We start from the raw sequence: 21,537 nt of genomic DNA on the forward strand, positions 1-21,537 counted from the left end.
AAGTGTAACTTTGTGAGATGAATTCACACATCCCCAAGAACTTTCTAAGAAAGCTTCTTTCTAGTTTTCATCTGAGGATATTTCCTTTGTCTCAGTAAGCTTCATTGCGTTCAGAAGTATCCCATTGCAGATTTTCAGAAAACTGTGGTAGGAAACTGAACACTGTAGAGAAACGTGTAAATCTGTGAGTTGCATTCACAGATCGAAATGCAGTTACTCAGAAGGCTTCTTTCCAGTTTTTATCTGAAGATTTTTCCTTTTTCACCAGAGCCCTCAATGAGCTCCCAAATATCACTTTGCATAATCCATGACAACAGGCTTAGCAAACTGTTCCAAGAACGTAAGGGTGGAACTCTGTGTGATGAAGTCACACATCACAAAGCATTCTCTCAGAAAGCTTCTCTGTAGTTATTATCTGAGGGTATTTCCTTTTTCACAATGGGCCCCCATGGGCTCCCAAATATCACTTTGCAGATTCCACAAAAAGAGTGTTAGCACACTGCCTCATGAGAATTAACTTGTAACTCTATGACATGAATTCACCTATCCCGAGGAATTTTCTCAGAAAGCTTCTATCACGTTTTGAACTGATGATATTACCTCTTTCAGCGTAGGCCTCAATGCGATCCAAATCGCCCTTCTCAGGTTCTTCAGAGACAGTATTAATGGACTGTTCCAGCAAACATAATTGGAACTCTGTGAGATGAATTCACACATCACGAGGAAGTTTCTAGGAAAGCTTCTTTCTAGTTTTCATCTGAGGATATTTCCTTTGTCACCACAAGCTTCATTGCGCTAAGAAGTATACCACTGCAGATTTCAAGAAAACTGTGTTAGCAAACTGATCCCTGAAGAGAATCATGTAACTCTGTGAGTTGCATTCATACATCGAAGTACATTTCCCCAGAAGGATTCTTTCCAGTTTTTATCTGAAGATATTTCCTTTTTCACCATAGCCCTCAATTAGTTCCTGAATATCACTTTGCAGAATCCACGACAACAGTGTTAGCAAACTGTTCCAAGTGGGGAAGGTGGAACTCTGTGTGATGAAGTCACATATCAGAAAGCAATCTCTCAGAAATCTTCTCTCCAGTTGTTATCTGAGGATATTTCCTTTTTCACGATGGGCCCCCATGGTTTCAGAAATATCACTTTGCAGATTCCAAGAAAAGATTGTTATCAAACTGCTTCATGACGATTAAGATGTGACTCTCTGAGATGAGTTGACATATCGCAAAGAAGTTTCTCAGAAAGCTTCTTTCACGTTTTGAACTGATGATATTTCCTTTATCAGCAAAGGCCTCAATGCGATCCTAATTAGCCCTTCTCAGGTTCCTCAAAGACAGTGTGAATGGACTGTTCCAGGAAACATAAGAGTAACTCTGTGAGATGAATTCACACATCACCAAGAAGTTTCTAAGAAAGCTTCTTTCTAGTTTTCATCTGAGGATATTTCCTTTGTCACCATAAGCCTCATTGCACTAAGAAGTATCCCATTGAAGATTTCCAGAAAACTGTGTTAGCAAACTAATCCTGAAGAGAAACGTGTAACTCTGTGACTTGCATTCATACATCGAAGTGCATTTTCCCAGAAGGCTTCTTTCCAGTTTTGATATGAAGATATTCCCTTTTTCACCATAGCCGTCAGTGAGCTCCCAAATATCACTTTGCATAATCCACGACAACAGTGTCAGAAACCTGTTCGAAGAAGGGAAGGGTGAAACTCTGTGTGATGAAGTCACACATCAGAAGGCAATCTCTCACAAAGCTTCCCCATAGGTATTATCTGAGGATATTTCCTTTTCACCATGGGCCCCAATGGGCTCCCAAATATCACTTTGCAGATTCCACGAAAAGAATGTTAGCAAACTGCTTCATGAGGATTAAGTTGTAACACTGTGAGATGAATTCACAGATCACAAAGAAGTTTCTCAGACAGCTTCTTTCCGGTTTTGAACTGATGACATTTCCTTTATCAGCGTAGGCCTCAATGCGATTGAAAGTAGCCCTTCTCAGGTTTCTCAAAGACACTGTTAATGGACTCCTCCAGAAAACATAAGTGTAACTCTGTGAGATGAATTCGCACATCATGAGGAAGTTTCTAAGAAAGCTTCCTTCTAGTTGTCATCTGAGGGTATTTCCATTGTCACCGTAAGCTTCATTGCGCTAATAAGTATCCCTTTGCAGATTTCAACAAAACTGTGTTAGCAAACTGATCACTGAAGAGAAACGTGTAACTCTGTGAGTTGCATTCATACATCGAAGTGCATTTTCCCAGAAGGCTTCTTTTCAGTCTTTGTCTAAAGATATTTCCTTTTTCACCATAGCCCTCAATGAGTTCCCAAATATCGCTTTGCAGAATCCATGACAACAGTGTTAGCAAACCGTTCCAAGAAGGGAAGGGGGAAACTCTGTGTGATGAAGTCACACATCAAAAAGCAATCTCTCAGAAAGCTTCTCTCTAGTTGTAATCTGAGGATATTTCCTTTTTCACCATGGGACCCAATGGGCTCCCAAATATCACTTTGCAGATTCCACGAAAACAGTGTTTGCAAAATCCCTCATGAGGACTAAGTGGTAACTCTGTGAGATGAATTCATGGATCACGACGACATTTCTCAGAAAGCTTCTTTCACGTTTTGAACTGATGATATTTCCTTTTTCAACGTAGGCCTCAATGCGATGGAAATTAGCCCTTCTCAGGTTCCTTAAAGACAGTGTGTACGGACTGTTGCAGGAAACATAAGTGTAACTAACCTGTAACTCTGTGAGATGAATTCACAGATCACAAAGAAGTTTCTCTGAAAGCTTCTTTCACGTTTTGAACTGATGATATTTCCTTTATCAGCGTAGGCGTCAAGACACTCAAAAGTAGCCCTTCTCAGGTTCCTCAAAGACAGTGTTAATGGACTGTTCCATGAAACATAAGTGTAACTCTGTGAGATGAATTCAAACATCACCAAGAAGTTTCTTTTTTTATTTATTTATTTTATTTATTTATTTTTATTATACTTTAATTTCTAGCGTACATGTGCATAACGTGCAGGTTTTTTACATATGTATATTTTCGTCATGTTGGTGTGGTGCACCTGTCAACTCGTCAGCATCCATCAATTCATCATTTATATCATGTATAACTCCCCGATGCAATCCTTCCCCCCTCCCCCCTCCCCATGATAGGCCCCAGTGTGTGATGTTCCCCTTCCCGAGTCCAAGTGATCTCATTTTTCAGTTCCCACCTATGAGTGAGAACATGCGGTGTTTGGTTTTCTCTTCTTTTGATAGTTTGCTAAGAATGATGGTTTCCAGCTGCATTCATGTCCCTACAAAGATGCAAACTCATCCTTTTTTATGGCTGCCTAGTATTCCATGGAGGGGCCACATTTTCTTATGGGCCACATTTTCTTAATCCATTCTGTCACAGATTGACATTTGGGTTGATTCCAAGTCTTTGCTACTGTGAATAGTGCCGTATTAAACATATGTGTGCATGTGTCTTTGTAATAGAATAATTTATAATCCTTTGGGTATATACCCAGTAGTGGGATGGCTGGGTCATATGGTACATCTAGTTCTAGATCCTTGAGGAATCAACATACTGTTTTCCATAATGGTTGAACTAGTTTACAATCCCACCAACAGTGTAAAAATGTTCCTATTTCTCCACATCCTCTCCAACACCTGTTGTTTCCTGACTTTTTAATGATTGCCATTCTAACTGGTGTGAGATGGTATCTCATTGTGGTTTTGATTTGCATTTCTCTGATGGCGAGTGATGATGAGCATTTTTTCATGTGTCTGTTGGCTGTATGAATGTCTTCTTTTGAGAAATGTCTGTTCATATCCTTTGCCCACTTTTTAATGGGGTTGCTTGTTTTTTTCTTGTACATTTGTTTGAGTTCTTTGTAGATTCTGGATATTAGCCCTTTGTCAGATGAGTAGATTGCAAAAATTTTCTCCCATTCTGTAGCTTGCCGGTTCACTCTGATGGTAGTTTCTTTTGCTGTGCAAAAGCTCTTTAGTTTAATCATATCCCATTTGTCAATTTTGGCTTTTGCTGCCGTTGTTTTTGGTGTTTTAGACATGAATTTCTTGCCCATGCCTATTTCCTGAATGGTACTACCTAGATTTTCTTCTAGGGTTTTTATGTTATTAGGTCTAACATTTAAGTCTCTAATCCATCTTGAACTAATCTTGGTATAAGGAGTAAGGAAAGAATCCAGTTTCAGCTTTCTACTTATGGCTAGCAAGCTTCTTTCTAGTTTTCATCTGAGGATATTTCCTTTGTCACTGTCAGCTTCATTGCAATAAGAATTATCCCACTGCAGTTTTCAAGAAAACTGTATTAGCAAACTGATCACTGAAGAGAAACGTGTAACGCTGTGAGTTGCATTCATGCATCGAAGTGCATTTTCCCAGAAGGCTTCTTTCCAGTTTTTATCTGAAGAAATTTCCTTTTTCACCATAGCCCTCAATGAGCTCCCAAATATCACTTTGCAGAATCCATGACAACAGTGTTTGCAAACTGTTCTAAGAAGGGAAGGGTGGTACTCTGTGTGATGAAGTCACACATCAGAAAGCAATCTCTCCCAAAGCTTTTCTCTAGCTTTATCTGAGGATATTTCCTTTTTCACCATGGGCCCCAATGGGCTCCCAAATATCCCTTTGCAGACTCCACGAAGAGTGTGTTACCAAACTGCTTCATGAGGACAAGGTTGTAACTCTGTGAGATGAATTCACAGATCACAAAGAAGTTTCTCAGAAAGCTTCTTTCATGTTTTGAACAGATGAAATTTCCTTTATCAGTGTAGGCCTCAATGCAATCCAAAGTAGCCCTTCTCAGGTTCCTCAAAGTGAGTGTTAATGGACTGTTCCAGGAAAGATAAGTGTAACTCTGTGAGATGAATTCACACATTTCCAAGAAGTTTCTAAGAAAGCTTCTTTCTAGTTTTCATCTGTGGATATTTCCTTTGTCACTGTCAGCTTAATTCCACTCTATTGCAGATTACAAGAAATCTGTGTTAGCAAACTGATCACTGAAGAGAAACGTGAAACTCAGTGAGTTGCATTCATACATCGAAGTGCATTTTCCCAGAAGGCTTCTTTCCAGTTTTCATCTGAAGATATTTCCTTTTTCACCATAGCCCTCAATGAGCTCCCAAATATGTGTTTGCAGAATCCACCAGAACAGTGTTAGCAAACTGTTCCAAGAAGGGAAGGGTGGAACTCTGTGTGATGAAGTCACACATCAGAAAGCAATCTCTCAGAAAGATTCTCTCTAAGTATTATCTGAGGATATTTCCTTTTTCACCATGGGCCCCAATGGGCTCCGAAATATCACTTTGCAGATTCCACAAAAAGAATGTGAGCAAACTGCTTCATGAGGACTCAGTTGTAACTCTGTGAGATGAATTCACAGATTACAAAGATGTTTCTCAGAAAGCTTCCCTCACGTTTTTTTTTTTTTTTTTTTTTTTTTTTTTGAGACGGAGTCTCTCGCTGTCGCCCAGGCTGGAGTCTGGAGTGCAGTGGCCAGATCTCAGCTCACTGCAAGCTCCGCCTCCCGGGTTCCCGCCATTCTCCTGCCTCAGCCTCCCGAGTAGCTGGGACTACAGGCGCCCGCCACCTCGCCCGGCTACTTTTTTGTATTTTTTTTAGTAGAGACGGGGTTTCACCGTATTAGCCAGGATGGTCTCGATCTCCTGACCTCGTGATCCGCCCGTCTCGGCCTCCCAAAGTGCTGGGATTACAGGCTTGAGCCACCGCGCCCGGCCCTTCCCTCACGTTTTGAACTGGTGATGTTTCCCTTATCAGCGTAGGCCTCAATGCGATCCAAAGTACCCCTTCTCAGGTTTCTCAAAGACGGTGTTAATGGACTGTTCCAGGAAACATATGTGTAACTCTGTGACATGAATTCACACATCACCAAGAAATTTCTAAGAAAGCTTCTTTCTAGTTTTCTGTGGGGAAAGGAACGAGAGATCAACTTGTTACCATGTCTATATAGAAGGAAGTAGACATAAAAGTCTCCATTTAGTTCTGTATTTGAGATGCTGTTAATCTGTGACCTTACCTTCAACTTTGTCCCTTTGTCCTTGCAAGAGACATGTGCGAAGGTGATTTAAGTTTAGAAGGATTTTGGGCTGTGTTGAATATGCTTTGTCAAACAAGTGCCTAAAGGCTGCTTGGGGTTAAAAGTCATCACCATTCTCTTAAATCTCAAAAAAGAGAAAAACATTTCTCTCCTAACCCACTCTGGGCAATGGAACATCTCCGGGTAATACCCATTGTGTGCCTTGTTTACTGAGTGAGGAGAAACCGCCTTTAGGAATAAGGTGGGACTTGCTGGAGCAATACTGCTAAAAGGTTTATGGAGATTTCGCATATACATCTCAAAGCACAGCATTTTCCTTTTAACTTATTCATATTGCAAGGATTTTTTCATGTGTTTTACTGCCAATTTCCTCCCTACAATAATCCTATTGTCCAGCCACTCCCTTATTCTTTTAATGACTAAGATAATTCACAATAAATACTAAGGGAACTCAGAGGCCGGTGCCGGCGTGTGTCCTCTGTCAGCTGAGCGCCGGTCCCCTGGGCCCTGCTTTTCTTTCTCTACACTTTGTCTCTGTGTTTTTTTCCTTTTCTCAAGTCTTTCGTTTCCACCTAACGAGAAACACCCACAAGTGTGGAGGGGAAGGCCACCCCTTCATCAGGTGCCCAACCTGGAAGCTTTTCTCTAAGGTGAAGGTACACTGGAGCGTGGTCATTGAGGACAAGTCGACGAGAGACTCCCGAGTACGTCTACAGTCATCCTCGTGGTAAGCTTGTGCGCTCGGAAGAACCTAGGGTAACAATGGGGCAAACTAAAATAAATATGCCTCTTATCGCAGCTTTATAAAAATTCTCTTAAAAAGAGGAGGAGTTAAAGCGTCTACCAAAAATCTAAATACGCTCTTTCAAATAATAGAATAGTTTTGTCCATGGTTTCCGGAACAGGGAACTTTAGATCTAAAAGATTGGGAAAAAATTGGCAAAGAATTAAAACAAGCAAGTAGGGAAGGTAAAATCATCCCACTTACAGTATGGAATAATTGGGTCATTATTAAAGTAGCTCTATGACAGTTGCAAACAGAAGAAGATAGTGTTCCAATTTCTGATGTCCCTAAAAGCTGTGCAGTAGATTGTAAACAAGAGGCAGGGAGAGAATCCCGGAAAGGAAAAGAAAGTTCACACTGTCAATGTGTAGCAGAGCTGGTAATGGCTCGGTCAATGCAAAATATTGACAATAATCAATTACAGGAGGTAATATATCCTGAAACGTTATAATTAGAGGAAAAAGATGCAGAATTAGCAGAGCCATCAGAATCTAAACCACGAGGGCCAACTCCTCTTACAACAGCTCAGATGCCTGCAACCTTAGAACCTCAAATGCAGGTTAAACAAGTACAAACTCCAAAAAAGGATGCAGTAGAGAAAGATAGAGTCTCTGTCACGGCAATGCCAATCCAAATACAGTGTCCACAATATCAGCGGGTAGAAAGTAAGATCCAGCCACCAGTAGCCTATCAATACTGGCCGCCAGCTGAACTGCAGTATCTGCAGCCCCCAGAATATCTGTATGGACAGCCAGGAACACTTCCAGTGCCACAGGGCAGGGCGCCATATCCTCAGCCGCCCACCATGAGACTTAATCCTACAGCACCGCCTAGTACACAGGGTAGTGCAATACATAAAATTTTTGATGAGGCAAGAAAACAGGGAGATATTGAGGCGTGGCAATTCCCAGTAATATTAGAAGCAAGACCACCTGGAGAAGGGGCCCAAGAGGGAGAGCCTCCCATAGCTGAAGCCAGATATCAGTCCTTTTCTATAAAAATGCTAAAAGAAATGAAAGAAAGAGTAAAACAGTATGGACCCAACTCTCCTTACATGAGAACATTATTAGATTCCATTGCTCATGGACATAGACTCATTCCTTATGATTGGGAGATTCTGGCAAAATCATCACTTTCACCCTCTCAATTTTTACAATTTAAGACTTGGTGGATTGATGGGGCACAAGTACAGGTCCGAAGAAATAGGACTGCCAATCCTCCAATTAACATAGATGCAGATCAACTATTAGGAATAGGTCAAAATTGGAGCACTGTTTACCAACAAGCAATAATGCCAAATGAGGCCATTGAGCAAATCAGGGCTATCTGCCTTAGGGCCTGGGAAAAAATCCAAGACCCAGGAACCGCCTGCCCCTCCTTTAGTACAATAAGACAAGGCTCTAAAGAGCCCTACCCTGATTTTGTAGCAAGACTTCAAGATGTTGCTCAAAAGTCAATTACCGATGAGAATGCCCGCAAAGTCATAGTGGAGTTGATGGAATATGAAAATGCCAATCCTGATTGTCAATCAGCCATTAAGCCATTAAAAGGAAGGGTTCCTGCAGGATCAGATGTAATCTCAGAGTACGTTAAAGCCTGCGACGGAATTGGAGGAGCTATGCATAGAGCTATGCTTATGGCTCAAGCAATCACAGGGGTTGCTTTAGGAGGACAAGTGAAAACATTTGGGGGAAAATGTTATACTTGTGGTCAAATTGGTCATCTAAAAAAGAATTGCCTAGTCAGAAATAAACAAAATGTAACTACTCAAGTTACTACAACAACAGATAAGGGGCCACCTGGCCAATGTCCAAGATGTAAAAAGGGAAAACATTGGGGTAATCAATGTCATTCTAAATATGATAAAAATGGGCAACCAGTGTCGGGAAACGAGAGGAGGGGCCAGCCTCAGGCCTCGCAACAAAGTGGGGCATTCAAAATTCAACCCTTTGTTCCTCAGGGTTTTCAGGAACAACAACCCCCACTGTCGCAAGTGTCTCAGGGAATGAGCCAGTTATCACAATACAGCAATTATCCCCCGCCACAGGTGGCAGTGCAGCAGTAGATTTATGTGCTTTACAAGCAGTCTCTTTGCTTCCAGGGGAGCCTCCACAAAAAAAATCCCCACAGGGGTATACGGCCCATTGTCTAAGGGGACTGTAGGACTAATCTTAGGAAGATCAAGTTTGAATCTAAAAGGAGTTCAAATTCATACTGCTGTGATTGATTCAGACTATAAAGGAGAAATTCAATTGGCTATTAGTGCCTCAATTCCTTGGAGTGCCAGTCCAGGAGACAGAATTGCTCAATTATTACTCCTACCTTATATTAAAGTTGGAAACAGTAAAATAAAAAGAACAGGAGGGTTCGGAAGCACTGATCTGGCAGGAAAGGCTGCCTATTGGGCAAGTCTGGTCTCTGAGAGCAGACCTGTGTGTAAGGCCATTATTCAAGGAAAACAGTTTGAAGGGTTGGTAGACACAGGAGCAGATATCTCTGTCATTGCTTTAAATCGGTGGCCAAAAAATTGGCCTAAACAAAAGGCTGTTACAAGACTTGTCGGCGTCGGCACAGCTTCAGAAGTGTATGAAAGTACAATGATTTTACATTGTTTAGGGCCAGATAATCAAGAAAGTACTGTTCAGCCAATGATTACTTCAATTCCCGTTAATCTATGGGGTCGAGATTTGTTACAACAATGGGGTGCAGAAATCATTATGCCCGCTCCATTACAAAGCCCCACAAGTCAAAAAATCATGACTAAGATGGGATATATACCAGGAAAGGGATTAGTACAAAATGAAAATGGCACTAAAGTCCCAATTGAGACGGAGAAAAATCAAAAAGGAAAAGGAATAGGCTATCCTTTTTAGGGGCGGCCACTGTAGAGCCTCCTAAACCCATTCCATTAACTTGGAAAACAGAAAAACCGGTATGGGTAAATCTGTGGCCGCTATCAAAGCAAAAACTGGAGGCTTTACACTTATTAGCAAAGGAACAATTAGAAAAGGGACACATTGAGCCTTCATTCTCACCCTGGAATTCTCCTGTATTTGTAATTCAGAAAAAATCAGGCAAATGGCGTATGTTAATGGACTTAAGAGCCGTAAACGCTGTAATTCAACCCATGGGGCCTCTCCAACCTGGATTGCCCTCTCCGGCTATGATCCCAAAAGACTGGCCTTTAATTATAATTGATCTTAAGGATTGCTTTTTTACCATTCCTCTGGCAGAGCAGGATTGTGAAAAATTTGCCTTTACTATACCAGCCATAACTAATACAGAACCAGCCACCAGGTTTCAGTGGAAAGTATTACCTCAGGGAATGCTTAATGTCCAAATATTTGTCAAACTTTCGTAGGTCATGTCCTTCAACCAGTTAGAGACAAATTTTCAGATTGTTATATCATTCACTATATTGATGATATTTTGTGTGCTGCAGAAACAAGAGACAAATTAATTGACTGCTACACATTTCTGCAAGCAGAGGTTGCCAACACAGGACTGACAATAGCCTTTGATAAGATCCAAACCTCTGATCCTTTTCATTATTTAAGGATGCAAATAGAAAATAAAAAAATTAAGCCACAAAAAATAGAAATAAGAAAAGATACATTAAAAACATTAAATGACTTTCAAAACTTGTTAGGCGATCTTAATTGGATTCGGCCATCTCTAGGCATTCCTACTTATGCCATGTCAAATTTGTTCTCTATCTTAAGAGGAGATCCAGACTTAAATAGTAGAAGGATATGAACCCCAGAGGCAACAAAAGAAATTAAATTAGTGGAAGAAAAAATTCAGTCAGCGCATATAAGTAGAATAGATTCTTTAGCCCCACTCCAACTTTTGATTTTTGCCACTACGCATTCTCCAACAGGCATCATTGTTCAAAATACTGATCTTGTGGAGTGGTCATTCCTTCCTCACAGTACAATTAAAACTTTTACATTGTACTTGGATCAAATAGCTACATTAATTGGTCAGACAAGATTACGAATAATAAAATTGTGTGGTAATGACCCAGACAAAATAGTTGTTCCTTTAACCAAGGAACAAGTTAAACAAGCCTTTATCAATTCTGGTGCATGGCAGATTGGCCTTGCTGATTTTGTGGGAATTATTGATAATCATTACCCAAAAACAAAAATCTTCCAGTTTTTAAAATTGACTACTTGGATTTTACCTAAAATTACCAGACATGAACCTTTAGAAAATACTCTGACAGTATTTACTGATGGTTCCAACAATGAAAAAGCGGCTTATACAGGGCCAAAGGAGCAAGTAATCAAAACTCAATATCAATCAGCTCAAAGGGCAGAGTTGGTTGCAGTCATTACAGTGTTAAAAGATTTTAATCAACCTGTTAATATTATATCAGATTCTGCATATGTAGTACAGGCTACAAGGGATGTTGAGACAGCTCTAATTAAATATAGCATGGATGATCAGTTAAACCAGCTGTTCAATTTGTTGCAACAAACTGTAAGAAAAAGAAATTTCCCATTTTATATTACTCATATTCGAGCACACACTAAGTTACCAGGACCTTTAACTAAAGCAAATGAAAAAGCTGACTTACTGGTATCCTCTGCATTCATAAAAGCACAAGAACTTCATGCTTTGACTCATGTAAATGCAGCAGGGTTAAAAAACAAATTTGATGTGACATGGAAACAGGCAAAAAATATTGTACAACATTGTACCCAGTGTCAAGTACTACACCTGCCCACTCAAGAGGCAGGAGTTAATCCCAGAGGTCTGTGTCCTAATGCATTATGGCAAATGGATGTTACCCATGTACCCTCATTTGGAAAATTATCACATGTTCATGTAACAGTTGATACTTATTCACATTCCATATGGGTAACATGCCAAACAGGAGAAAGTACTTCCCATGTTGAAAAACATTTATTATCTTGTTTTGCTGTGATGGGAGTTCCAGAAAAAAATTAAAACTGACCATGGACCAGGTTATTGCAGTAAAGCTTTCCAAAAATTCTTAAATCAGTGGAATATTACACACACAACAGGAATTCCTTATAATTCCCAAGCACAGGCCATAGTTGAAAGAACTAATAGAACACTCAAAACTCAGTCAGTTAAACAAAATAAAAGGGGGAGACAGTAAGGAGTGTACCTCTCCTCAGATGCAGCTTAATCTAGCACTCTATACTTTAAATTTTTTAAACATTTATAGAAATCAGACTATGACTTCTGCAGAACAACGTCTCACTGGTAAAAAGAACAGCCCACATGAAGGAAAACTGATTTGGTGGAGAGACAACAAAAATAGGACATGGGAAATAGGGAAGGTGATAACCCGGGGAAGTGGTTTTGCTTGTGTTTCACCAGGAGAAAATCAGCTTCCTGTTTGGATACCCACTAGACATCTGCAGTCCTGAAATGAACCCATTGGAGATGCAAAGAAAGCGCCTCCACGGAGACGGAAACATCGCAATCGGGCACCATTGACTCGCATGATGAATCAAGTGGTGATATCAGAAAAACAAAAAATATGAAGATTTCATGGACATTTTATTAGTTCTCCAAAATTCATACTTTGGTAATTTAATATATCTTTACTTTCATCTCTTAATCCCATCATCTTCTTTGTAAGCTGAGGAGGATATACGTCACCTCAGGACACTGTGATGATTGCCTTAACTGCACAAATTGTTTGTAGAGCACGTGTGTCTAAACAATGCGAAAACTGGGCATCTTGTAAAAAGAACAGGATAACAGCGGTGTTCAGGAAACAAGGGAGGCAACCTTCAACTGGCCGCCGGTGAGCCGGACGGAACAGAGCCATATCTTTTCTCCTTTTGCACACAAATAGGAGAGATATTGCTGAATTCTTTTTCTCAGCCAGGAATATCCCTGAGAAAGAGAATGCACTCTGAGGGTAGGCCTATAAACGACCCCCTTGGAGGCGTGCCACCTTTTACGGTTGAAGCCGAAGGGATGAAATAAGCCCCAGCCTCCTGTAGTGCTCCCAGGCTTATTAGGATGAAGAAATTACCACCTAATAAATTTTGGTCAGTCAGGTTGTCTGCTCTCAAACCCTATTTCCTGATAAAATGTCATCAATGACTATGCGTGCCCAAAATTTCGTTAGCAATTTTAACTTTAACTTTAACAACATCTTGTGATCTCGTCCCGTCTCCATTTGCTTTGTAATATTCTATTAATTGGTGGAGTATGTAATCTCGGTGTCGTGATGACAATGGTGGTTTTGTTGAAAAGAAAAGGGGGAAATGTGGGGCAAAGAATGAGAGATCAGCTTGTTATCATGTCTATATAGAAGGAAGTAGACATAAAAGACTCCATTTAGTTCTGTATTTGAGATGCTGTTAATCTGTGACCTTAACTTCAACTTTGTCCTTGCAAGAGACATGTGCGAAGGTGATTAAAGGTTAAAAGGATTTTGGGCTGTGCAGAATATGCTTTGTGAAACAAGTGCGCTGCTTGTGGTTAAAAGTCATCACCATTCTCTTAAATCTCAAGAAAGAGAAAAATATTTGTCTCCTGCCCCTCTCTGGGCAATGGAACATCTCCGGGTAATCCCCATTGTGTGCCTTGTTTACTGAGTGAGGAGAAACCGCCTTTAGGAATAAGGTGGGACTTGCTGGAGCAATACTGCTAAAAGGTAAATGGAGATGTCACATATACATCTCAAATCACAGCATTTTCCTTTTAACTTTTTCATATTACAAGGATTTTTTCATATGTCTTACTGCTGATTTCCTCCCTACAATAATCCTATTGTCCAGCCACTCCCTTATACTTTTAATGACTAAGATAATTCTCAATGAATACTAAGGAAACTCAGAGACCGGTGCCAGCGGGGGCCTCTGCAAGCTGAGAGCCGGTCCCCTGGGCCCCGCTTTTCTTTCTCAACACATTGCTTCTGTGTTTTATTCCTTTTCTCAAGTCTTTCATTTCCACCTAAAGAGAAACACCCACAAGTGTGGAGGGGCTGGCCATCCCTTCATTTTCATCTGAGGATATTTCCTTTGTCACTGTAACCTTCATTGCGCTACGAAGTATCCCAATGCAGATTTCAAGAAAACCGTGTTAGCAAACTGAACACTGAAGAGAAACGTGTAACTCTGAGTTGCATTCATACATCGAAGTGCATTTTCCCAGAAGGCTTCTTTCAAGTTTTTATCTGAAGATATTTCCTTTTCCACCATAATCCTCAATGAGCTCACAAATATCTGTTTGAAGAATCTACGAGAGCAGTGTTAGCAAACTGTTCCAAGAAGAGAAGAGTGGAACTCTGTGTGATGAAGTCACACATCAGAAAGCAATCTCTCAGAAAGCTTCTCTCTAGTTATTATTTGAGGATATTTCCTTTTTCATCATGGGCCCCAATGGGCTTCCAAATATCACTTTGCAGATTCCACGAAAAGAGTGTTAGCAAACCGCTTCACGAGGACTAAGTTGTAACAGTATGAGATGAATTCACAGATCACAAAGAAGTTTCTCTGAAAGCTTCTTTCACGTTTTGAACTAATGATATTTCGTTTATCGCCATAGGCCTCAATGCGATCAAAAGTAGCCCTTCTTATGTTCCTCAAAGACAGTGTTAATGGACTGTTCCAGGAAACATAAGTGTAACTCTGTGAGATGAATTAATGCATCACCTAGATGTTTCTAAGAAAGATTTTTTCTAGTTTTCATCTGAGCATATTTCCTTTTTCACCGTAAGCTTCAGTGCACTAAGAAGTCTCCCATTGCAGATTTCTAGAAAACTGTTAGCAAACTGATCACTGAGGAGTTACGTGTAACTGTGTGAGTTCCATTCATACATCGAAGTGCATTTTCCCGATAGGCTTCATTCCAGTCTTGATCTGAAGATACTTCCTTTTTCACCATAGCCCTCAATGAGCTCCCAAATATCACTTTGCAGAATCGACGACAACAGTGTTGGCAAACTGTTGCAAGAAGGGAAGGGTTTAACTCTGTGTGATGAAGTCACACATCTGAAAGCAATCTCTCAGAAAGCTTCTCTCTAGTTATTATGTGAGGATATTTCCTTTTTCACCATGGGCCCCAATGCGCTCCCAAATATCACTTTTCAGATTCCACAAAAAGAGTGTTAGCAAACAGCTTCATGAAGATTAAGTGTAATTCTGTGAGATGCATTCACCGACCAGAAAGAAGTTCCTCAGAAGCCTTCTTTCACGATTTGAACTGATGATATTTCCTTTATCAGTGTAGTCCTTAATGCAATCCAAAGTAGCCCTTCTCAGGTTCCTCAAAGACAGTGTTAATGTACTGTTCAAGAAAACACAAGTGTAACTCTGTGAGATGAAATCACACATCACCAAGATGTTTCTAAGAGAGCTTCCTTCTAGTTTTCATCTGAGGATATTTCCTTTGTCACCTTAAGGTTCATTGCGCTAAGAAGTATCCCATTGCAGATTTCAAGGAAACTGTGTTACAAACTGATCATTGAAGAGAAACGTGTAACTCTGTGAGTTGCATTCATACATCGAAGTTCAATATCCAAGAAGGCTTCTTTGTAGTTTATATCTGAAGACATGACCTTTTTCACCATAGCCCTCAATGAGTCCCCAAATATCACTTTGCAGAATCCACGACAACAGTGTTAGCAAACTGTTCCAAGAAGGAAAGGCTGGAACTCTGTGTGATGAAGTCACACACCAGAAAGCAATCTATCAGAAAGCTTCTCTCTAGTGATTATCTGAGGATATTACCTTTTTCACCAAGAGCACCAATGAGCTCCCAAATATCACTTTGCAGATTCCACGACAACAGTGTTAGCAAACTGTTCCAAGAAGGGAAGGGTGGAACTCGGTGTGATGAAGTCACACATCAGAAAGCAATCTCTCAGAAAGCTTCTCTCTAGTTATTATCTGAGGATATTTCCTTTTTCACAATGGCCCCAAAAGGGCTCCGAAATATCACTTTGCAGTTTCCATGAAAAGAGTGTTAGCAAACTGCTTCATGACGACTAATTTGTAAAGCAGTGAGATGAATTCACAGATCACAAAGAAGTTTCTCTGAAAGATTTTCTCACGTTTAGAACTGATGATATTTCCTTTATCAGCATTGGCATCAAAGAGATCCAAAGAGCCCCTCTCAGTTTCTTCAAAGACAGTGTTAATGGACTGTTTCAGGAAACATAAGTGTAACTCTGTGAGATGAATTCAAACATCAACAAGAAGTTTCTAAGAGAGTATCTTTCTAGTTTTCATCTGAGGATATTTCCTTTGTCACCATAAGCTTCATTGTGCTAAGAAGTATCCCATTGCAGATTTCAAGAAAACTGTTTTAGCAAACTGATCACTGAAGAGAAACGTGCAACTCTGTGAGTTGCGTTCATATATCGAATTGCATTTTCCTACAAGGCTTCTTTCCAGTTTTTATATGCAGATATATTCTTTTTCACCATAGCCCTCAATGAGCTCCCAAATATCACTATGCAGAATCCACGACAACAGTGTTAGCAAACTGTTCCAAGAAGGGAAGGCTGGAACCCTGTGTGATGAAGTCACACATCAGAAAGCAATCTCTCCCAAAGCTTCTCTCTAGTTATTATCTGAGGATATTTCCTTTTTCACAATGGGCCGCAAAGGGCTCCCAAATATCACTTTACAGATTCCACGAAAAGAGTGTTAGCAAACTGCTTCATGAGGTCTAATTTGCACCTCTGGGAGATGAATTCACACATCACCAAGAAGTTTCTAATTAAGCTTCTCTCTAGTTTTCATCTGAGGATATTTCCTTTGTCACCATAAGCTTCATTGCGCTAAGAAGTATCCCATTGCAGATTTCCAGAAAACTGTGTTAGCAAACTGAACACTGAAGAGAAACGTGTCACTCTGTGAGTTGCATTCATACATCGAAGAACATTTTCCTAGAAGATTTATTTCCAGTTTTTATCTAAAGATATTTCCTTTTTCACCAGAGCCTTCAGGGAGCTCCCAAATATCACTTTGCAGATTGCACAACAACAGTGTTAGCAAACGGTTCCAAGAAGGGAAGTGTGGAACTCTGTGTGATGAATTCACACATCAGAATGCAATCTATCAGAAAGCTTCTCTCTAGGTATTATCTGAGGATAATTCCTTTTTCACCATGGGCCCAAAAGGGCTCCCAAATATCACTTTGCAGATTCCACGAGAAGAGTGTTAGCAAACTGGTTCATGAGGATTAAGTTGTAACTCTGTGAGATGAATTCGCTGAACACGAGGAAGTTTCTCAGAAAGCTTCTTTCACGTTTTGAACTGATGATATTTCCTTTATCTGTGTAGGCTTCAATGCAATCCAAAGTAGCCCTTCTCAGGTTCCTCAGAGACAGTGTTAATGGACTGTTCCAGGAAACATAAGAGTAATTCTGTGAGATGAATTCACACATCACCAAGAAGTTTCGAAGAAAGCTTCTTTCTAGTTTTCATCTGAGGATATTTCCTTTGTCACCGTAAGCTTCATTGTGCTAAGAAGTATCGCATTGCAGATTTCAAGAAAACTGTGTTAGCAAACTGATCACTGAAGAGAAACGTGTAAGTCTGTGAGTTGCATTCAGACATCAAAGTGCATTTTCCCAGAAGGCTTCTTTCCAGTTTTTATCTGAAGATATTTCCTTTTTCACCATAGCCCACAATGAGCTCCCAAAGATCACGTTGCAGAATCCACGACAACTGTGTTAGCAAACTGTTCCAAGAAGGGAAGGATGGAACTCTGTTTGATGAAGCCATACATCAGAAAGCAATCTCTGAGAAAGCTTCTCCCTAATTATTATCTGAGGATATTTCCTTTTTCACCATGGGCCCCAATGGGCTCCCAAATATCACTTTGCCGATTCCACCAAAATAGTGTTAGGAAACTGCTTCATGAGGACGAAGGTGCAACTCTGTGAGATGAATTAACAGATCACAAAGAAGTTTCTCAGAAAGCTTCTTTCACGTTTTGAACTGATGATTTTTCCTTTATCAGCGTACACCACAATGCGATCGAAAGTAGCCCTTCTCAGGTTCCTCAATGACAGTGTTAATGGACTGTTCCAGGAAAGATAAGAGTAACTCTGTGAGATGAATTCACACATCACCAAGAAGTTTCGAAGAAAGCTTCTTTCTAGTTTTCATCTGAGGATATTTCCTTTGTCACCGTCTGCTTCATTGCGCTATGAAGTATCCCATTGCAGATTTCAAGAAAACTGTGTTACAAAACTGATCACTGAAGAGAATCATGTAAATCTGTGAGTTGCATTCATATATCGAAGTGCATTTTCCCAGAAGGTTTCTTTCCAGTTTTATCTGAAGATATTTCCTTTTTCACCATAGCCCTCAACGAGCTCCCAAATATCACTTTGCAGAGTCCATGACAACAGTGTGAGCAAACTGTTCCAAGAATGGAAGGCTGGAACTCTGTGTGACGAAGTCACACATCAGAAAGCAATCTCTCAGAAAGCTTCCCTCTAGTTATTATCTGAGGATATTTCCTTTTTCACAATGGACCCCAATGAGCTCCCAAATATCACTTTGCAGACTCCATGAAAAGAGTGTGAGCAAACTGCTTCATGCGGACGAAGTTGTAAATCTGTGAGATGATTTCACACATCACCAAGAAGTTTCTAACAAAGCTTCTTTGTAGTTTTCATCTGAGGATATTTCCTTTCTCACCTTAAGCCTCATTGCACTAAGAAGTATCCCATAGCAGATTAACAGAAAATTGTGTTAACAACTTGATCAATGAAGAGAAAGGTGTAAGTCTGTGAGTTGCATTCATACATCGAAGTGCGTTTTCCCAGAATACTTCTTTCCAGTTTTTATCTGAAGATATTTCCTTTTTCACCAGAGCCCTGAAGGAGCTCCCAATTATCACTTTGCAGATTCCATGACAACAGTGTTAGCAAACTGTTCGAAGACGGGAAGGGTGGAACTCTGTGTGATGAAGTCACACATCAGAAAGCAATCTATCAGAAAGCTTCTCTCTAGTTATTATTATGAGAATATTTCCTTTTTCACCATGGGCCCCAAAGGCCTCCCAAATATCTCTTTGCAGACTCCACGAGAAGAGTGTTAGCAAACTGCTTCATGAGTACAAAGTTGTAACTCTCTGAGATGAATTCACCGATCACGAGGAAGTTTCTCAGAAAGCTTCTTTCACGTTTTGAACTGTTGATATTTCCTTTATCAGTGTAGGACTCATTGCGATAGAAAATAGCCCTTCTCAGGTTCCTCAAAGACAGTGTTAATGAACTGTTCCAGGAAACATAAGTGTAACTGTTGATATGAATTCACACATCACCAAGAATTTTCTAAGAAAGCTTTTTTCTAGTTTTCAAGTGAGGATATTTCCTTTGTCACCGTAAGCTTCATTGCGCTAAGAGGTATCCCATTGCAGATTTCAAGAAAACTGTGTTAGCAAACTGATCACTGAAGAGAAACGTGTAACTCTGTGAGTTGCATTCATACATTGAAGTGCATATTCCCAGATGGTTTCTCTCCAGTTTTGATCTGAAGATATTTCCTTTTTCACCATAGCCCTCTATGAGCTCCCAAAATATCACTTTGCAGATTCCATGACAACCGTGTAAGCAAAGTGTTCCAAGAAGGGAAGGGTGGAACTCTGTGTGATGAAGTCACACTTCAGAAAGCAATCTCTCAGGAACCTTCTCTCTAGTTATTATCTGGGATATTTCTTTTTCACATTGGTCCCAATGAGCTCCCAAATATCACTTTGCAGATTCCACGAAAAGAGTGTTAGCAAACTGCTTCATGAGGACTAACTTTTAACTCTGTGAGATGAATTAACAGATCACAAAGAAATTTCTCAGAAAGGTTCTTTCACGTTTTGAACTGATGATATTTCCTTTATCAGCGTAGGCTTCAATGCAATCCAAAGTAGCCCCTCTCAGGTTCCTCAGAGACAGTGTTGATGGACTGTTCCAGGAAACATAATTGTAATTCTGTGAGATGAATTCACACATCACCAAGAAGTTTCGAAGAAAGCTTCTTTCTAGTTTTCATCTGAGGATATTTCCTTTGTCACCGTAAGCTTCATTGTGCTAAGAAGTATCGCATTGCAGATTTCAAGAAAACTGTGTTAGCAAACTGATCACTGAAGAGAAACGTGTAAGTCTGTGAGTTGCATTCAGACATCGAAGTGCATTTTCCCAGAAGGCTTCTTTCCAGTTTTTATCTGAAGATATTTCCTTTTTCACCATAGCCCACAATGAGCTCCCAAAGATCACTTTGCAGAATCCACGACAACTGTGTTAGCAAACTGTTCCAAGAAGGGAAGGATGGAACTCTGTGTGGTGAAGCCATACATCAGAAAGCAATCTCTGAGAAAGCTTCTCCCTAGTTATTATCTGAGGATATTTCCTTTTTCACCACGGGCCCCAATGGGCTCCCAAATATCACTTTGCCAATTCCACCAAAAGAGTGTTAGGAAACTGCTTCATGAGGACGAAGGTGTAACTCTGTGAGATGAATTAACAGATCACAAAGAAGTTTCTCAGAAAGCTTCTTTCACATTTTGAACCGATGGTATGTCCTTTATCATCGTACGCCACAATGCGATCGAAAGTAGCCCTTCTCAGGTTCCTCAAAGACAGTGTTAATGGACTGTTCCAGGAAACATAAGAGTAACTCTGTGAGATGAATTCACACATCACCAAGAAGTTTCGAAGAAAGCTTCTTTCTAGTTTTCATCTGAGGATATTTCCTTTGTCACCGTAAGCTTCATTGCGCTAAGAGGTATCCCATTGCAGATTTCAAGAAAACTCTGTTAGCAAACTGATCACTGAAGAGAAACGTGTAACTCTGTGAGTTGCATTCATATATCGAACTGCATATTCCCAGATGGTTTCTCTCCAGTTGTGATCTGAAGATATTTCCTTTTTCACCATAGCCCTCTATGAGCTCCCAAAATATCACTTTGCAGATTCCATGACAACGGTGTAAGCAAACTGTTCCAAGAAGGGAAGGGTGGAACTCTGTGTAATTAAGTCACAATTCAGAAAGCAATCTCTCAGAAACCTCTCTAGTTATTATCTGGGATATTTCTTTTTCACAATGGGTCCCAATGAGCTCCCAAATATCAGTTTGCAAATTCCACGAAAAGAGTGTTAGCAAACTGCTTCATGACGACTAACTTGTAGCTCTGTGAGATGAATTCACAGATCACAAAGAAGTTTCTCAGAAAGCTTCTTTCATGTTTTGAACTGATGATATTTCCTTTATCAGCGTAGGCCTCAATGATATCCAAAGTAGCCCTTCTCAGGTTCAGCAAAGAAAGTGTTAATGGACTGTTGTAGGAAACATAAGTGTACTATGTGAGATGAATTGAGACATCATCAAGAAATTAATAAGAAAGCTTCTTTCTAGTTTTCATCTGAGGATATTTCCTTTATCACCGTAAGCATCATTGTGCTAAGAAGTATCCCACTGCAGATTTCAAGAAAATTGTGTTAAAACTGATCACTGAAGAGAAACGTGTAACTCTGTGAGTTGCATTCATACATCGAAGTGTATTTTCCCAGAAGGCTTCTTTCCAGTTTTTATCTGAAGATATTTCCTTTTTCACCATAGCCCTCAATGAGCTCCCAAATATCACTTTGCAGAATCCACGACAACAGTGTTACAAACTGTTCCAAGAACGGAAGGCTGGAACTCTGTGT

The sequence above is a fragment of the Rhinopithecus roxellana genome, chromosome 4 (genome assembly GCF_007565055.1).
Source record: "Rhinopithecus roxellana isolate Shanxi Qingling chromosome 4, ASM756505v1, whole genome shotgun sequence".
NCBI lineage: Eukaryota > Metazoa > Chordata > Mammalia > Primates > Cercopithecidae > Rhinopithecus > Rhinopithecus roxellana.